Here is a 14160-nt window from a genome sequence, read left to right as displayed (position 1 = left end):
ATGTAAGCTCATATCCCTTGCCAGAGAGATCTTCATTATGCTGGAGACACATTTTGAAAGAAAGGATTTGGCTGTTAAGTAGATTTCTTTGCTCTAGATTAAAAAAATCTTATTTATCTGTCCATCTGGTCTTCATTCTTTGCTGTAAAGGGCAGACATATTAATGTCTCTCAATTTTCACTAGCAGTCCAGTTTATGTTTTCACGCAACATGGATAACGTCATGATCCATAAATATGAATGAGATAGTCATACTATGACATTAATCCTACAGACTTCTTAAGATCCCAGTTCTGCAAGTGCCTGACTACCTCTTATGAAGTGTTGTGCTTCTAATGAGGCTAGTTCTGCTCCTACCAAGATCTATTGGCAACACTAACTTCACACCTTCAAGTGAGGATGATCAGGCACAAGGCCACCAAGGCAGCTATGGATATGTACATGTGACAGCTGTTCAGCATCTTGCAGAAACAGGTCCTATGATCTTAGGAGTCTGAACATTTAGAAACCAAGACAGTTGATACACAGATTAAAAATAAAATTTTTAGATGTATTTGCAGAATCCTCAAATAAGAAAGGAAGGAGGAGGAGAAATCAGGATATCAATTAATTATATTTGTCCATTTCCAATGGGATGCACCTTCAAAAACAGGGTACAATATTACAGCTGCAACACAGTATATGTAAACAGCCTCTAGTTGAAGAGCTAAATTTGCTCATAAGAACATAAGAATGGCCATACTGGGTCAGACCAAAGGTCCATCGAGCCCAGCATCCCATCTGCCGACGGTGGCCAATGCCAGGTGCCCCAGAGAAGGAGAACAGAAGACAATGATCAAGTGATTTATCTCCTGCCATCCATCTCCTGCCCTTGTTCTGAAGGCTAGGGCACCATACTTTATCCCTGGCTAATAGCCATTTATGGACCTAACCTGCAAAAATTTATCAAGCTCTTTTTTAAACCTTAATAGAGTCCTGGCCTTCACAGCCTCCTCGGGCAAGGAGTTCCACAGGTTGACTGTGCGCTGTGTGAAGAAAAATTTCCTTTTATTAGTTTTGAACCTACTACCCATCAATTTCATTTGGTGTCCCCTAGTTCTTGTATTATGGGAAAAGGTAAATAATTTTTCTATATTCACTTTCTCCACACCATTCATGATTTTATATACCTCTATCATATCGCCCCTCAATCGCCTTTTTTCCAAACTGAAAAGTCCCAGTCTCTCTAGCCTCTCCCCATATGGGACCCGTTCCAAGCCCCTAATCATCTTAGTCGCCCTTTTCTGAACCTTTTCTAATGCCAATATATCTTTTTTGAGGTGAGGAGACCACATCTGCACGCAGTACTCGAGATGTGGGCGTACCATAGTTTTATATAGGGGAAGTATGATATCTTTTGTCTTATTATCGATCCCTTTTTTAATAATTCCTAACATCCTATTTGCCTTACTAACTGCCGCTGCACACTGCGTGGATGTCTTCAGAGAACTATCCACTATAACTCCAAGATCCCTTTCCTGATCTGTCGTAGCTAAATTTGACCCCATCATGTAGTACGTGTAATTTGGGTTATTTTCTCCAACATGCATTACCTTACACTTACCCACATTAAATTTCATTTGCCATTTTGCTGCCCAATCACTCAGTTTGCTGAGATCTTTTTGTAGTTCTTCACAATCTGTTTTGGTTTTGACTGTCCTGAACAACTTGGTGTCATCTGCAAACTTTGCCACCTCACTGCTTACCTCATTTTCTAGATCATTGATGAACAAGTTGAACAGGATCGGTCCCAGGACTGACCCCTGGGGAACACCACTAGTTACCCTCCTCCATTGTGAAAATTTACCATTTATTCCCACCCTTTGTTTTCTGCCTTTTAACCAATTCCCGATCCATGAAAGGACCTTTCCTCCTATCCCCTGACCACCTAATTTACATAAAAGCCTTTGGTGTGGGACCGTGTCAAAGGCTTTCTGGAAATCTAGGTATATTATGTCCACTGGGTGCCCCTTGTCTGCATGTTTATTAACCCCTTCAAAGAATTCTAATAGATTAGTTAGACACGACTTCCCTCTGCAGAAACCATGCTGACTTTTGCCCAACAATTCGTGCTCTTCTATGTGCCTTGCAATTTTACTCTTTACTAGTGTTTCTACTAATTTGCCTGGTACTGATGTTAAACTTATCGGTCTATAATTGCCAGGGTCTCCTCTAGAGCCTTTTTTAAATATTGGTGTTATATTGGCCGTCTTCCAGTCATTTGGTACCAAAGTGGATTTAAAGGATAGGTTACAAACCACTGTTAATAACGCCGCAATTTCACATTTGAGTTCTTTCAGAACCCTTGGGTGAATGCCGTCTGGTCCTGGAGACTTGTTACTATTCAGCTTATCAATTAATTCCAAAACCTCCTCTAATGTCACTTCAATCTGAGTGAGTTCCTCAGATTTGTCACCTAAAAAGGCTGGCTCAGATTTAGGAACCTCTGTAACATCTTCAGCCGTGAAGACTGAAGCAAAGAAATCATTTAATCGCTCCGCAATGGCACTGTCTTCCTTGATCGCTCCTTTTATATCTTTATCATCCAAGGGCCCCACTGCTTTTTTAGCAGGCTTCCTGCTTCTAATGTATTTAAAAAACATTTTACTATCGTTTTTTGAATTTTTGGCTAGCTGTTCCTCAAACTCTTTTTTTGCTTTTCTTACTACATTATGACACTTAATTTGGGAGTGTTTATGTTCCTTTCTATTTTCCTCATTTTCTTTGCTAACTGCATATAAAAATTAAATATAATTTTACAAAGTTGATCTCACCAAAGTAATACTTGGCACATCTAGAGGTAGGGATGGAATTTGTCACTTTATGAGATTCTGAAGAGCTGGACCTATGCTTTCCACAGAATAAAATAACAATTAGAAACACAGCAGCGTTCTACCAAAGGCATTGGTGATATTGATCCTGCTCCTGCTACTATTATAACTTGACTAGTAATATTAAGGTAGAGGCTGCGTGAGAGGGACCTTACATTTCTGCATCAACATCCTCAGCAGTTTCAATGTTATTCTTCCTAACTTCTAGTACCTACATGGTAACCATTCTAACTCCTCTCCTAGATCTCATGTAGTATTGCTGTGCAGTGTGCTCCAGTGTCACCCTTTATGGAAGAGATGAATGAAGTCAGCTCTTTTTATATCACTTTAAGTTGATGAATAGCTGAGAGATCAACAGTGCTCATGTAATGTATTATTTTTATACTATTTGCCACTATATTTACAAGAAAAGTATTTCAGTATCCAGGTATCTTCAACTCAGACCTTTAACAAAGGCAGCTTCTTAATTCAGTTGTTGAGTACCCAGCACCTATGACAGTTTATTCAACAAAAATGGCTGTATACAGTACTTGTTCTTTCTTTTCACTCAGTACAACAAACACCCACACACGCAAACATTATTTAGGCAGTAGAGAAAAAACTGGAGCTATCAAGAGTAGTTTTCCACACTTCAAGGTTGTTTTTTTTTTTAAATACAGAATTGATACAATGTTTCAAAAACAGTTTTGTGGGCTCAATCTATTTTAGAACCTCAGTTTAAAAGACAGGCTGAGAAAGATGGATGTATGAAAGCATATCAAACAAATCTGACTCTTTGTATTGATTTATTTTTGAAGACTGCGCTATACGTATTGAATAGACATAGACTAAAATTCCCAGCTGGTATCAGAAGCTGTGTCTACACGTGCACGCTACTTCGAAGTAGCGGCACTAACTTCGAAATAGCGCCCGTCGCGGCTACACGCGTCGGGCGCTATTTCGAAGTTAACTTCGACATTAGGCGGCGAGACGTCGAAGTCGCTAACCCCATGAGGGGATAGGAATAGTGCCCTACTTTGACGTTGAACGTCAAAGTAGGGACAGTGTAGACGATCCGCGTCCCGCAACGTCGAAATTGGCGGGTCCTCCATGGCGGCCATCAGCTGGGGGGTTGAGAGACGCTCTCTCCAGCCCCTCAGCTCACTGGTGGCCGCGTAGAGCGGCCCCTTAAAGGTCCCCTCCCCCTTCCTGCCTCTGCAGGAAGCTGAGGCAACGTGAAGGCTGCAGCCTGCACATGTGGGTAGCCTGCAGCACCCTCAGCTGCCCCACAGAACGGCGATGGCTAGCCGGCAGCCCCCCCAGTGCCCCCAGGGGACCCCCCCCAAGGGGAGCCAGGGCAGCCAGCCCAGCCAGAGGGGCAGCCAGGCTGGGAAGCGGCAGCGGGGCCCCTCCTGGACGGAGGCCGAGCTGCGGGACCTGCTGGGGCTCTGGAGCGAGGAGGAGGTGCTCCAGGTAATGGGGAGCAAGAGGCGGAACGCGGATGCGTTTGCTTGGCTGACCGATGGCCTGGCTGCCCGGGGTCACCCTGGCCTCACTCCTGACCACGTCAGGAGTAAGGTGAAGGAGCTGCGGCAGGGTTACTCCCGGGCCCGGGATGCGGCCAGCCAATCTGGGGCCGCCCCCATCACTTGCCCCTTTTACAGGGAGCTCAGGGACATCCTGGGCTCCCGGCACACCTCCTCCCCTCCGGCCACCCTTGACACCTCGGCTGATGAGCCCCAGCAGGCCCTGCAGACGGAGTCCACCCCGCACCCCAGGGGCCCCCCCGGGAGGCCACCCCCGGGACATCGTGGCAGGAGGAGGAGGAGGAGGAGGAGGAGGAGGGGGGCTCCTCCTCTGCAGAATCCAGCTTGCAGATCCTCCTCCTGCCATCCCGGAGCGGCAGCAGGGCCTCCGACCCCCGGGGATCTCCGGACCGTGGGAGCGGACCCACAGGTAGGTACCCCTCTCTAGTAGACACCCCTGGGCTTGAGGGGCGGGGGTAAGAGATGTGTCCTGGGCCCCCCACATGCTCACATGGCCATGGCCCCAAGGACAACAGGGCCATGGTCCTCACAGCACTGCAGCCATCAGCCCCTTCCCACCCCCCCGCATGACAGTGCCATGCCCCATCCCTGGGCCAGGGGGGAGCGGAACCTCGAGGGGCCCCCGGGAGGAGGGGGTGGGACACCCCACAGCAGCAGCATGTGATAGAGTGGGGGGAGTGCAAAAGGGAGACTCAGGCTACATATGAGCCACAAGAGCCGAATAGCTCCCAGGGCCAAAGGAGGATCCTGGCGCTACAGCTGGCAGGTGACACCTCTGCCCTGAACCAACAGGAGGGAGGAGCCGAGCTGGCTTGGAACTGGGGGGCGAGGGCGGGGGCCACAGGTAGAGGCTAGGGGAAGGGAGAGCTGGTAGGCAGCCAGCCTGAGGAGGGGGAAAGCTGCATGCCTGAGGGGCCCCCCTTGGGGTCTTCTCCCCACGACGGGTTGGAAGGACTGTCTCTTCCGACAGCTGGTGCTGTCACTCCTGCCAGAAACTGGCCATCTGTGGCCTAATAAACCTCTCCTGCTCTCAGACCCTGCGGGGTGAAGTGAGAGTCGCTCCCACCAGGGGACGGGGTGCAGGGCCGGGGCACCCCTGAACCCCATCCATCACAGCAGCATCTCCCGGGGGCGGGGATGGGGAACCTGCAGCACAGGGCTGGGGGGACAAAGGCGACGGCTCGGAGCCCACACTAACGCCTGTCTCCATTCTTCTTCCCCCCCTCCTCTCCTGTGTCCTGCACCTGCACCATCACAAGGACCGGAAGAGAGCGCCGGCGAGGCGTGAGTCGTCCCGGAGACCCCTCCGGGACCCTCACTCCAGGGCAGCCCCTCGGCCGAGGACCGACCGGCCCCGCGGAGGGCTAGACGGCGGACCCCGCGCCACCAACCGCCGCCGGCGACGGACCCCCAGCTGCTGGCCATCCTCCGTCGGCAGCTGGAGGTCGCAGAGCAGCACCTCCACCTGCAGAAGCGGGCACTGGCCTGGTGCCAGGAGGCATGGGGGGCCTACATGCAGACATTTAACGGGCTTGTGGACTACCTGGCCCCCCATGCCGCGCCGGCCGAAAGATCGCCCGCCCTGCCCGCTCCTGCAGCCCCACCACCAGCTGCTCCACCCGTCGCCGGCCCGTCCGCTGTCGCCCCGCCACCCACCCGCGAGGGCCAGAGCGCCGAGGGACCCCTGGAGCCACCTGGCACTCGCCGGCCCCGATACCTTCCGGTCCAGCCCGCTCCCACCCAGCCGCGGACCAGGCTGCAGGCGCGGCGGGGCTCCCGGCCAGCGACGCCCAGTGCCGGGCTATAGGGGCGAGGGGCCTGGGACGTGGCCCCCTCCTTTGTATATAGTTGCACCCTGTTTGTTTGGCCCCCCCATTTGCCCCGTCCCCCCCATGTAAATAGTTCTCCCCTTTATCCTCCCTGGTTTCCTTTTTATTATTTATTGCACACTGTTGTTTATTTGCATTGTTTTATTGTTCTACATATTGCTTTGGTTGGACGTTTGTCCCTAGTTTTCTGTTTGTGGTTGACATATTTCTTTTTACGTCCCCAAAAAAACAGTTTCAGAAAGACCAAAAAAAAGTTTACGTTCAGCCACAAGTGCGTGCTGTCATTTGTCCAGGACAAGTGGGAGGGGGGGGTGCTGGGGTGCTCCATGGTGTGGGCGTTGGGGCAGGAGTGTGGGGGAGGAAGGGGTGGGCAGTAGGGGGCCTGGGCAGAGTTCACCCCGTGGCCTGGTCGTCGAAGTGGGCCCGCAGGGCCTCCCCGACCCGGGTCCCCTCGGGGTCCACCTGCCGACTGGGGGCAGCAGGTGGCTGGACGTGTGCCCTGGTGGCCTCCGCAGCCTAGCCCTGCAGAAAGGTCTCCCCCTTACTCTCTACCAAATTGTGCAGGGCACAGCAGGCACCCACAATCTGGGGGATGTTGTTGGGGCCCGCATCCAGGCGGGTCAGGAGACATCTCCAGCGTCCCTTCAGGCGGCCAAATGAGCGCTCCACCACCTGGCGCGCACGGTTCAGGCGCTCGTTGAAGCGCTCCTGGCTAGCGGAGAGATGGCCCGTGTAGGGGTGCATGAGCCACGGCTGGAGGGGGTAGGCCGCATCTGCGATGACGCAGAAGGGCATGGTAGTGTTCCCCACAGGGATCTCCCGCTGGGGGATGTAGGTCCCCGCCTCCAGCCGGTGGCACAGGCCCGAGTTCCGGAAAACCCGGGCGTCGTGGGTGCTGCCAGGCCAGCCCACGTAAATGTCCTGGAAACATCCCCGGCTGTCCACCAAGGCCTGGAGGACGACAGAATGGTAGCCCTTGCGATTGAGGTATCGTCCGCCACTGTGATGCGGGGCGCGGATGGGGATGTGAGTCCCATCCAGAGCCCCGAAGCAGTTGGGGAAGCCCAGGGTGGCAAAGGCAGCGATGGTGGCATGTGGGTCCCCCAGCCTCACGAGCCTGTGCAGGAGCATGGCGTTGATGGCACGCACAACCTGCAGAGAAAGCACATGGGACGGCACTAATGAGGGGTGAGCAGGGTGTGCGTAGCCCTGCCCTGCCCTGCCCTGCCCTGCCCTGGGCCCCCTGCTGTGGCCTGCCCTGCTCTGGCCCCTCTGCCCTGTTCTGGCCCCCCTGCCGTGGCCCCCCTGCCCTGCTCTGGCCCCCCTGCCCTGCCTTGCCCTGCCCTGGCCCCCCTGCCCTGCCCTGCCCTGGCCTCCCCCCGTGGGTTCGCTTACCTCCATGAAGACAGCCCCGACGGTGGCCTTTCCGACACCAAACTGCTGTCCCACGGATCGGTAGCTGTCCGGAGTGGCCAGCTTCCAGACAGCGATGCCGACCTGTTTCTGCACCGTGAGGGCACGCCGCATGGCAGTGTCCTGGTGCCCGAGTGCGGGGGTGAGCCACTGGCACAGCTCCAGGAATGTCTGCCGGGTCACCCTGAAGTTCCTGAGCCAGTGGTCGTCGTCCCACTCCCCAAGCACCAGCCGCTCCCACCAGTCGGTGCTGGTGGGGTAGCTCCACAGACGCCGGCGTGTGAGGCGGGGGGTGGAGCGGGGTGCTGCAGGGGTAGGGGTTGAGCCCTGCTGCCCTGGGGGCATCTCCTCCCCTGGGGCAAGGAGGTGCTCAGCTGCCTCCCACATGGCATGGGTCAGGGCAAGCCCTGCTCCTGCCAGGAGGGCTGGGTGGACCTCTAGCTGCTGCTGCTGCTGCTGCTGCTGCTGCTGGGGGTCCATGACTGCGGCGCCCGGGGTCTGTGTGCCTATGGCTCCTCAGACCGCGTGCTGTGCAGGCTGAGTGTGTGTGGGAGGGGCCCTTTAAGGGAGCGGCTAGCTGTTGCCCCGGAAGCGCTAGTCCGCCCGTTGACCCTGTCTGCAGCTGTGCCTGGCATCCCTATTTCGATGTGTGCTACTTGGGTGTGTAGACGTTCCCTCGCTGCGCCTATTTCGATGTTGGGCTGAGCAACGTCGAAGTTGAACATTGACGTTGCCGGCCCTGGAGGACGTGTAGACGCTCTTCATCTACATCCCTACTTCGATGTAGGCTTCACGTGTAGACGTAGCCTCAGAAAAAGATAAAGAACCCTTGTTTTAGATCCTGATGTGGGAACTTTACTAGCTTTCCCCTACCACTTCTCAAAGGCATCTAGCCTTCTTTGTCTTCTCTATGGTCTCTTCCTAACCACCTCCAGAGCTTAAAAAAAGAGTCAAAGCATATAAATGGTGAATAGGTGTGCCTTGGGATTGGTATTATTGATTAAATCAGTCCTTTTATTTTGTTCTTCTGGTTTGTTGAATTAATAAAAGAATTGGAAAATTAAATGTGAAATTTTGGACAGTGTTTAATTTGGAACAATTTTGCAACCTTCAAATGTTGCCCTTCCACAAAAATCTAGCGAAATGAACAAAATAATGATTTTTTAAATTATTTCTCAGCTACTGTTTGCTCAGGATAACCTATTTTTTCCTTCAGACATTGAGTTTTTCCACTGGGAAATGGTACAGTTTTAAAAAATAATACTTGTGAAACATGGCCGTTTGGGAAAAAAAATTAGGTCAATTTTTAAGTTCATTACGAAATAGAACCCAATTAAATTCATCCCAACTCTGCTTCTCAAATGGTTGGATTTTGTGTATTTTCATCTTTATTTGATTTTGTAAATGTGTTGTATATCACCAGAGGAAACTGCTTGGAGCACAAAGTACATAACAGCAATAAGTCTCACCACAGACAAGCTACAGCATTGGTTATGCATTTTTAACTTTATTAATGTGTTGCAATGACTTATTTTAGGATGGAATTTCCCAGGGGAGACAATGAGAGAGGGATGAAAATCACAGCAGAAAGTCTGTGATTTTAAGTCACCCCCAGCCACTGTGACCGCCTGATAGGATAGATTCCTCTCTATACTGTTCCTCAAAGGATATACTACAACACCAGCTTAAAAGCCTTGGCTCTTGAGTTAGAGCTGTAGAAGCTCATGCTTTTATTCCTGGTACAGTGCCCCGTGTAGCAGCGGGTTGTTAATTATGATGTCTGTGTATATCCACTTACAAAATATAGATTTCCAGACCCATAACTTTCAATTTTAGTTATATAGAAAGTGAAACAATGCAACCTTTTTAAACAAGACACAATCTGTTATCACTAACATCAACTTCATATGGCCGTAACAGTTGGGTAACAGAGCCAATTTATCACCCCTTTATAAAAAGGGATGACAGTTGTTCATAAGTTTTCAAAGAGAACATTTCACTGTATTCCTCACACTCCTTATAGATGTAAACATAAATTCTGAATATTCACAATGCATTTGAATGAACACGTTTGTGTTTTCCTTTATATATAAGTTATGGCTATTGCTTTATCTGATTTAGCATTTTCCATTCAATTACTTGGTGAGTCATGGTCTGCTTTCAGCTCAGCATCAGGAACAGTGTGTTTTCCTTATTTAGAGCTACATTTGATTGAAGATGAATAATTGGATGGGTCATTTGTGTTGTTGAATGGCTTTTTTCCCCTAGAGTTCATTTGAAGTCCATTTGTATTTTTGTGCTGATAGATTTAAAATCCTGATATGTTAGCAGCATGTGTGTTTCACTGATAAATATTGATAAATTAGATAAGGCAGAATGATTTTTAAAAGCACAGACCATTTTATCACTATAATTAGATTTCTACATATGTATGTGAATTAGATTTTATGTTGTCTTGTTGGACCTGAGTTTCATTCCTTATATAGCTTGTTTTGATTAACTATCCATTTTCAGTTGTCCTTCATTTGCTTTTATAAAGAAATTAAAAACTATGGTCAGTTTAGATTCCTCTGCATAGCCCAACTGAAAAGCATTAAACACTATGGGTGCATCTACACTAGCCGGCTACTTTGAAGTAGCCGGCACAATGTTGAAATAGCACGCGTCGCATCTGCATGTGCCATGTGCTATTTCGACATTAGGCAGCGAGATGTTGAAATTGCTATTCCCATCCGAAGATGGGAAGTTGTCCTCCTTTGTATGTTGGTTGCAGTTTTTGTTGTGCACATAAGATAGTTAGCAGTTTTCCAAAAACACAGTTTTATTTTCCAAAGAACTAGAGACATGTGATTGTTGGGGGGGTGATGTGCGGGTTTTGGGGGCACTGTGCAGGCAGTGAGGTGGGGAGGATCCTCCAGAGAAGGCCAGGGAGGTGCTCAGGAGTCGCCCTGGTCGAAGTGGGCCTGCAGGGCCTTGCGGACTCGTACCCCCTCGCAGCGGGACTGGCGACTGGGTGCGGCAGCCGGCTGGGGGAAGCCCGTGCTGCCGTCAACCACCCACCCCGGATGAAGGCCTCCCCCTTGCTCTCAACAATGTTGTGGAGTGTGCAGCATGTGCCCACAACCTGGGGGATGTTCTGGAGGCCAACATCCAGGCCGGCAAGGAGGCACCGCCAGTGGCCCCTCAGGCAGCTGAAGGTCCTCTCCACCACCTGGCAGGTGTGGGTCAGGCAGGCGTTGAACCACTCCTGGCTGGTGTTGAGGTGGCTGATGTACGGGTGCATGAGCCAGGGCTGGAGGGGGTAGACCGCATCCGCCACGAGGCAGAGGGGCACGGTGGTGTCCCCCAGAGGGATCTCCCTCTGGGGGATGTAGGTCCCCACCTCCAGCCGGTGACACAGGCCCGAGTTCCAAAAGATGCGGACATCATGTATGCAGCTGGGCCAGCCCACGTACGCATCTTGGAAGTGGCCCCGGCTGTCCACCATGGCCTGCAGGACCATGGAGTGGTAGCCCCTGCAGTTGATGTATCTTCCTCTGCTGTGGTCCGGGGCGTGGATGGGGATGTGGGTCCTGTCCAGGGCCCCAAAGCAGTTCGGGAACCCCATGGCAGTGAATCCAGCAACGGCTGCATCCAGGTCCCCGAGTGGAACGACCCTCTGGAGCAGCATGGCATTGAGCGCATGGACCACCTGTGAGGAGAGAACACAGTGCCCGTGAGAGTGTGCAGGGTGCCCCAGGGCCCTCTCTCCAGGCCCCACACCCAGCCTCTCCCTCTCCCCAGTGGGTGCATGCCCAGGCCTCCTTACCTCCATGATGACGGCCCCAACCGTGGCCTTTCCCACTCCAAGCTGGTGTCCCACAAAGCAGTAGCTGTCTGGAGTAGCCACCTTTCAGATGGCTATTGCGACCTTCCTCTCGCTGGGGAGGGTGTGAAGCATCCGGGTGTCCTGGTGCAATAGCTCCAGAGGTGGGGGAAGCACCTAGCAGGGGAGGAGAGGGGAGCCTGGTGGTCAGGGGCATCCCATATCCAGGTGTCCTGGTATCTCAGTGTGGGGGTGAGCCACTGGCAGAACTCCAGAAAAGTCTGCCAGTGCATGCAGAAGTTCCGCAGCCACTGGTCATCATCCCACTCCTGCATGATCAGCTGCTCCCACCACTCGGATCTGGTAGGGTAGCTCCAGAGACAGGGGAGCACATGGCAGGGGAGGAACAGCGGACCCTGGTGGTCAGGGGCGTCCCCATCTGCCCCCTGGGAGGGCTTCTCTGGAAGAAACCGCTGGGTGGCCTCCCAGGCAGCACCTAGCAGGGCACTTGCCCGCTGGATGACTACCTGTAGGGCCTCTTGCTGTTGCTGCGAGTCCATAGCTGCTGTGTGTTAGTCTGCGAGAGTGTAGGTAGCGCTCTGCAGACCTCGTGCTGTGCAGGCTGGGTGTGTCTGAGAGGGGTCCTTTAAAGGAGCGGCTTGCTGTTGCCCTGGAAGGGCTAGTCCAGCCTGTGACGAGTCCACGGGCTTTCCTGGCCTCTTATTTCGACAGGGAGCGCCTGTGTGTGTGTGGACGCTTGGCCTTTCCTTCTGGGGCGGCTCCTTTCGACATTTCCCGTCGCTGCTTCGATGTTGAATGTTAACGGCGCCAGCCCTGGAGGATGTGTAGATGATACGCATCAAAGTAGCCTATTTCAATGTTCTTACTTTGAAATAGGCTACTTCAACGTAGTGTGCTAGTGTAGACGTAGTCTATATGGTAATTCTGAGTTTTTAAAGAACACAATGCTTGATAGTGCCATTCGTATATTATATTATTGTTACAATAAGGTCAAAGATAGTTTAAAGTTATACTTCATGCTGTCTGTATATCTTCTGGGTAGGTTAAAATAGTGCTATCAGATTCTCCCACAGAAAATTCATGTATGTTGGACAAAGATACAATGTCAAAACTGAAGTCCATATTGTTTTTTCTTTTTGATCTAAAATCTTGATTTGATAGACAATCCTGTCAGATGCATGCATAGAGAAAGGCTTATAACTAGATATTTTAACTGTGTGAATCGCTTTAAAAATTTGCTTTTAACCCAAAATACTCAACCAATCAGAGCTGTAAATAGAAATCAATTTAGGTAGATGGCTTGCTATTTTTCTGTTTAAAAATGTCATCGATAGAATACTTCATCTTAGGAACAAACCAAAATTTGGGCTGGAACCAAAATCCAGGATTTGCACATCCCTGAACCTTTGAAGAATTCAAAACTCTGATCCTGATTTTGGCCCAGATTTTACAGCTGACCATCACAGAATCATAGGCCTGGAAAGGCCCTCAGGAGGTCATCTAGTCCAGCCCCCTGCTTCAAGCAGGATTAACCCCCACTAAGTTATCCCAGCCAGGACCTTCTCAAGACATGACTTAAAAACCTTGTGGGATGGAGAATCCACCACCTTTCTATGCAATGCATTCCAACGTTTCACCACCCTCCTGGTGAAGTAGTTTTTCCTAATATCTAACTTACACCTCTCCCTCGTCAACTTCAGACCATTACTCCTTGTTCTGCCATCTGACACCACTAAGAACAGTTTCTCACCCTCCTCTTTAGACCTCCCCTTCAGTAAGTTGAAGGTTGCTATTAAATCACCCCTAAGTCTTCTCTTCTGTAAACTAAACAATCCCAATTCCCTCAGCCTATCCTCATAGGTCTTGTGCTCCAGCCCCTTAATCTTTTGTGTTGCCCTCCACTGAACCTGCTGCAGCAAATCCACATCTTTTTTATACTGGGGCCCAAAACTGGACATAATATTCCAGATGTGGCCTCACCAGTGCTGAATAGAGGGGAATAACTACTTCTGTAGACCTGCTCGAAATGCTCCTCCTAATGCACCCTAGTATGCCGTTAACCTTCTTGGCTACAAGGGCACACTGATTACTCATATCCAGCCTTTCATCCACCATAATCCCTAGGTCCCTTTCCATCATACTGCTGCTGAGCCAGTCAGGCCCCAGCCTATAACAACGCTTGGGATTCTTCTGCCCCAGGTACAGGACACTACACTTCTATTTGTTGAACCTCATCAGATTTCTTTTAGCCCTGTTGGCCAACTTATCCAGGTCCCTCTGGAGGGTAGAGAGAGAATCCAAAGTATCTACCTCTCCCCCTAGTTTTGTGTCATCCGCAAATTTGCTGAGGGTGCAATCCAGGCCCTCATCCAGGTTATTAATAATGATGTTGAACAACACCGGCCCCAGAACCGAGCCTTGCGGCACTCTGCTTGAAACTGACAGCCATCCAGATATTTAGCTATTGACCACTACCCATTGGGCGCAACCGTCAAACGAGCTGTCTATCCATTTTTCACTCCAAAGATCATATTGGTCAGGCAGGACTTATCCCTGGTGAATTCATGTTGGCTACTTTTGATCACTTTCCCCTCCTCCAAGTGCTCCAAAATGGATTCCTTGAGGATTCCCTCCATTATTTTCCCAGGGATTGAGGTAAAGCTGACCGGTCTACAGTGCTCTGGTTACTGGGCTGAT

The sequence above is a fragment of the Carettochelys insculpta genome, chromosome 5 (assembly GCF_033958435.1).
Source record: "Carettochelys insculpta isolate YL-2023 chromosome 5, ASM3395843v1, whole genome shotgun sequence".
Classification (NCBI taxonomy): Eukaryota; Metazoa; Chordata; order Testudines; family Carettochelyidae; genus Carettochelys; species Carettochelys insculpta.
Note: the sequence above shows the minus strand (reverse complement) of the source record.